At 31.2% G+C, this 5,973-nt stretch overlaps 1 long non-coding RNA gene across 2 annotated transcripts; it reads left to right on the top strand.

Annotated features, from left to right (window-relative positions):
* The first annotated feature begins 249 nt into the window (after positions 1-249).
* On the top strand, positions 250-5,656 carry LOC134240889 (uncharacterized). Of its 2 annotated transcripts, XR_009986538.1 has the most exons (6): positions 250-372; positions 2,315-2,347; positions 2,772-2,814; positions 3,158-3,220; positions 3,504-3,581; positions 4,707-5,656. It is a non-coding gene; the product is annotated as an uncharacterized LOC134240889 (long non-coding RNA). The 2 variants fall into 2 exon arrangements; XR_009986539.1 differs by lacking the exon at positions 250-372 and having other exon boundaries at positions 2,199-2,347.
* The last annotated feature ends 317 nt before the right edge of the window (positions 5,657-5,973 follow it).

The following is a 5,973-nucleotide window of genomic DNA, read 5'->3' as shown; positions in this document are numbered from 1 at the left end:
ATCGGAAGAATTCGGAGATAACCGTAATAAATATGAACAAAATCCGTAAACGTCCGAACAGCTTTCCTCGCGAGAACTCAACGAGAGCAACATGCCAGTGGTGAAAATCGAGAGAGAAATTTAACATGAAAAAAGAGGTAAAACTTTATGTTTTCTCGATTTATAAGGTTTGTAAATTGCAAAAAGTTGAAAAACAAACGTTTCTTTACTTGAAAAGTGAAAGTAAGTATACACTTTCTCATTCTGTCAAGTGCTATTGCACTTTAAAGTGTCAAAACAGCACCTCTCGATTTTGTAAACATGTTTCCACAGGGAGTATTTGTGTCGGTCAAGATTAACCCACATACATTGATTTAGTAAACAAAAACACTCGTAAGTGGAATTTTATTTATTTTTTCGATTACCTGTAGCACAAAATGGCTAAATATTTCATGGAATGTGAGTGTGACTAAAATGGGTAGCGAGCCCGGTTTACTCATTTTGACGATTTTAAGCTTAATGCATCGAAAGTCTTTGTGATATTTGCATTTAATGGTTGTTTATTAACTCCAAATGGTTAAATTGTTCAATTATTATTAAATTAAATGTCAATTATTAGGGTTTTTGTCATTTTTCATAGACCCGGGACAGGTCAAAACCGGACGCGTTTGCCCGGGGCAAATTAATAATTCCGGATTGCCAGAGAAAGAATGTAGATTTTTTTCAGTCCCTATCCGAGATACAACTAAGAAATAAATTGGAAAAAATTAATTAAAATATGCAAATCAAAATAGAGTCATTTATATTTCAATTATATGTCATTATCTGATAAGTATTTCGGAAATAAAAGGTTTTTCCCGGGTGAACGTGTCCGGTTTCGACCAATCCCGGGGGTTCAAAAAATGCGTATATTTTCAATAATCGTGATTTATTACTGCAACAGTCAAATGTTTTAGGTAGTATAAGTTCAATTTCAAAGATCCAAATGAAATAATTGTAAATATGCTGCCGAAATTAAGTTTTAATCGCCAAAATGAGGAATCCGGGCTCGCTACCCATTTTAGTCACTTGGAAAAGAACAATCGGTGATAATCATTAAAAAACACAACAATTTGACCTAAAACTTTCAGCGAAGGCCAATTCTAGAATAATAAACTATGTCCGTAAATTTCATGAAGAAAGAATTAGTATTTATTTCGTGATTATCAAAAACCCGGTTTTCGTTATCGAAAATCCCGGCCCGGCCCGGGTTTCGCTACCCATTTTAGTCACACTCATGGAATGTTTGTCAAATGATGTTAATAGCATGTCTTACTTGAAGAGAAAATGCAGGTGTGCTATAGGCCGTTCCTACTTGTAAGGTAGTCCACCATGCATGCATATATGCAGAATTATGCGTATGAAAGTCTTTATTTTTACTTATCAATACCCAGTGATTTGTGAGAACCATATGTGTGTTTTTTTTAAATACCAAGAGACTAAAATTTAAATCTATCCACACTCGTGTGTATGCACAAGAAGTTCTTCCGAATTTCCTCTACACATATACATGAGTACCTGGATAAAGGTTTGTTTACATTTGTTTGCAGTTTTAATAGTGTCAGCTGTTTATATCAAACATGCAGTTTACTTTTCACTAGAGCCCACTGATAAAAAAAATGGTTGTTACTTTTCTAATTTAATATCATAGATATTATGATCAGATGCATGATGTCAATGCATGCAGTTCTCACATATTTGTGTATACATCAGACATGAAACTTCACATATGTAAGTTTATGAAAGTTTTTGAATATTTCTATGTTTTCTACTTTTTTTCCTCTAAAAGTATTGCCCATCTAAAACTAGCTAATGAGATAGTATAAATATTATAAAACTAGAGGTATATACTGTGAGCAATGAGCTCTGCCCGACACTAAATTAAATGATACCCACAGCTTCCCATATGAATATAATGACAGTGTCCATGTTTTGCTATGGGAAACCCCAAAAAATGTGTCGGATCAAAAAGTTAAATAGAAGATGCACCACTGCAATATGTAATAAAGATTCTGTGAAAGTCTCATCAAATATCACTCAGTGGTATGAGCTGAGGAATTAGCGGATAAGAGATTTAAATCCCAAAGCGTAACAGAAGGACAGACATTCCAATTACTTTTAAAATATACCCTCCCGCTTTTCAAGCGGAGGGTATAATAAATTACAGACATGCATCAATGTGTGTCTTATGTCGATGTAAACATAATTTACATTGATGTTTTGCATTTTCGTTTGTAAGAATACATGTTTCTAATTTACATGTAAAGTATTTTTCTTTATTGTTTGTCTTTTGCAGGTTAGAGTACATCAGTTGAACAGTCATCTCCAGGTATGACAAAAATAACACAATTGACCCTATAAGGTCATAAACAAACATTATTGAATTTAGAAAATGTATATAATTTCTTGCACTGCTCACACAGACTTTTTACTGTTCAGCTCATCATAATATCACTAACCCACTAGGCTACTACTAGCCTAGATAAAAAAATTCCCTGACCCCAGTCCAGTGGGCAATCAAGTATTTTTTAGCCTTGCATTGTAAAGTCAGCTATCAAGACATTCCGTCCTTTTTGTTGTTGTTGTTTTTTTTAATGATATGTACCATCCCACACAAATAACACACACAAGAAAGTATTTTTTTCCACTTTTAAAACATGGGCGTTACATGTTCATTAAAAAAGGCAGATTAATTAATAGAAAAGAAAAATCAAATCAGTACAATTATAATGTGCAATGAATGTTTGTTGCAGGATATACTCTGAAGACAGTGATGTGAAAGTTCAAGGTTTGCCTGTTATGAGTATTGTACATGTAATTGTAATGATAAATTTATAACATTTAATATGCAACATTATAACTAGTATTTAATTATTTTCATCCTGATCATGCTGTTTGGAATAAAAAAATTAAGAATGCCCAATTACTCCAATATATACATGTATACATATTAAAGAATAAAAGAATCCTGTGTAAAATTATTTATATATAGTTAGACACACACACACACACACACACACACACACAGAGAGAGAGATGTTGATAAAAAGGGTCAATATAATTGAAAATAATGCATGCTCAGTGATTTTTGTTTTCATTTAATGCTCAAAGATTTAATCACATTCTGTTTTATTTTCAGCAGATCCTTTAATAATAAAGAATGGGTGGAAAAATTCTCACATCATGCTGCATAACAGTACATGTAAGTTCAAAGGCAGAAGAAAATCCATTAAAAGGGACAGTATAAATACAGTTGGTTGTATGTTTCAGCAAACAATTTAATGAACTAAAAATTATGCCAATAGATAAATCAGCATCTTATGCAAACTTAAAATGATCCACATATTTTTCTGATTTGCCTCAAGTGTAATGATGTTTGTCAGTATTTTTCATTCAGTTTTTTTTCACATAAATGCAAATGCATGCATTTTATTTGGATTAATAAAATTTAGAGGATTGTATTAATTTATTAATCATAATTGTAGTTCAGCTGTAACAAAACATTTTATCTGATGAAAGCTTCAACCAGGAGAATAGGAAAGGATGTCAAGGCCAAAGAGAAGGTATGCTGATAATCGGTGATGATATGCTATTGATGTAAATAGACTAAAGCAATAAAATGGAGAGAACAATAGTAATCTGTAGACAAAAAATTAAATCAATTCTTTTCAAGAATAGGAAAGTCATGATAAGTCACTCTGAGATAGTTCAGAGCAGATCATATTCTTTTGAATGAATACATCTTAGTATAGAACTCCAAAATCAAGGGTAATGGATGTGCCATAATCAGAGACAGAATGTAAATGTTGAAAGTCCTTTGTAAATATTGGAAAATCATTTTGTTTATTTCTTGGCTTTAAATTAAGTAGAGCTCCAGATTTAAATAATTTCAGTTTTCATAATTTAAATTCCTATTTTAAGGAGACTTAAGTTAATATCTAGAGTTTCAATCTTTCAGTTAATCTTTAAATATCAAACTAGCTGCAACTTAGAATAGCTGATTATGAATAATCTGCAGAGCTCACAAACTAGATAAGGTCAAAAAGCTACAATTTTCAGAGAGATAGCAATATTTTGGGGTCATAGAAAAGGGCCATAACTCTCATCATGATAGTAAGTGATGGATGATAAATGTGAAAAATGTGTGCTGTTGGAAATCAAGTGAATACAGTGCAGTCTAATTAAGTACAATTAAACAACAGTACACATGTATCTTAAAATCAAAAAACTTTGACTACCCAGGGTATGCTGACGTTCATGACAGTATTACAAATTGGATGAATGATTTGCAAACACTTTGCATTGTATATGTTTTACTTTTGTTAATTTAATTAGCTCATTTTGCACAGATCTCTTTCTCATGCAGATTATTAATGAACAATGATAGATTGAATTAGCAACTGTAAATGGCATATATGAATTTTATATACTCTGTTTAGAGTTGAACTTTGGTATATATCTTGAACACAGAGTGATATCTTGAACACATTGAGATATCAAAGTCATTTTAAAGTCCCTTGAACAACCTGGATCTTTTGGATATCTCAGTTTTTGAGCAGTTCAATAAGTTTTTCAAGATAACAAATGTGGCTTTATTTTATTGATTCAATTAATTTATGATGAATTATAAATACATGTATATCAATCATATACTTTATGCTAATGTATTAATATTTTATATTTTTCAGGCCATATAACAAATAGTTGCTGAATTCATGAAGACTGGGATGATACAGTACTTTTCTACTCTTATGTACCATATCTAAACATCATTTGAGGATCCCTTTCTAAGAAAAGAAGAATTTGCATATTCAAAGACTCTTTAGTTTATTGTTTGTATTTTGTTTAACGTTCTTCTTGAGAATTTTTCACTCATATGGGGATGCCAACATTTGCCGATGGAGAGTTGCAAATTTTGTCCTTTACTTGGCACACATGGCTAATTGAGCAATGAGGGATCTTTTTGGTGCTAGCATCTACTGCAACACAGGACCTCTGTATATGCAGTCTTAACTCTATGTCCGACAGTGGGATTTCGAACCAGCAATTTAATGATCAACTCCTTACTCATGACTCTCGAGCAGATGCTCTTGCCACTGCACCACGCAGGCGACTTCATAGGTTGTAAAATAATAAGATAGGATTTATAACTTAAAACTGGTGTTTTTAATAAATTCAGTCACAGTATAGAAAATGTTTGGAATAAAGGGAGGTAATAGCTAGCTCTCACTGGTATTGATGCTTAGACTATATGAATTACATATTTTAATTACACATGTATTTTATATCAGATCAGTAAAGAAAGAAACACTTAATTATTTTTATTATGAATTTTATTATAAGATTGATTATCTTTAAAAAATGGAACTTAAATCTTTTTGAGTAGGAAGAAAAAAAAATAAACAGAATGTACATGTGCACTTAGTTTTGTTTATTAAAAAATATTCAACATCTGGAGATCTTGTGAAGTACCGTATATCTAAATATTGTTTTATAAATTTTCACTTCATTTTTAAACAGCATAGTCTTTATTATAACATACGCCCTGTAATATACAATTTATTTGTTGTTGAATATTCCATTGTCTGTCTACATGTAGTGCTTAGTAAATTTCTTGTAAATACAAACATGATTGCAAGCAGTTTGTTTACTCTGTCTTTTTTTCAATACGAGTCATGATATATAAATTGTGTGCATATCCGTTTAAATTATTTTTCTTGAATTCATTTAACAAAGAAAAAAAAATAACTGAATATAATTATGTAGATAGATACCTTCTAGAAATATTTACATGTACTAGTAGCTGCAGATATGTAGCTTATGTGAAATCAGGTACAGTTGAAAATCAATTTACCTGTATTTATTGAATAGAAATTTAGTGAACATATTCATATACATATGCAGTATTTCATACTGAAAATAAACTGTGTGTTAATGTTATACTCAGTCAACATA

Source organism: Saccostrea cucullata, unplaced genomic scaffold (assembly GCF_032062105.1).
Source record: "Saccostrea cucullata isolate Sc308-1 unplaced genomic scaffold, CSIRO_AGI_Scuc_v1 ctg3076, whole genome shotgun sequence".
NCBI lineage: Eukaryota > Metazoa > Mollusca > Bivalvia > Ostreida > Ostreidae > Saccostrea > Saccostrea cuccullata.
The sequence above is the reverse complement of the archived record's forward strand: the minus strand, read 5'-3'. Positions and strand labels throughout refer to the sequence as shown.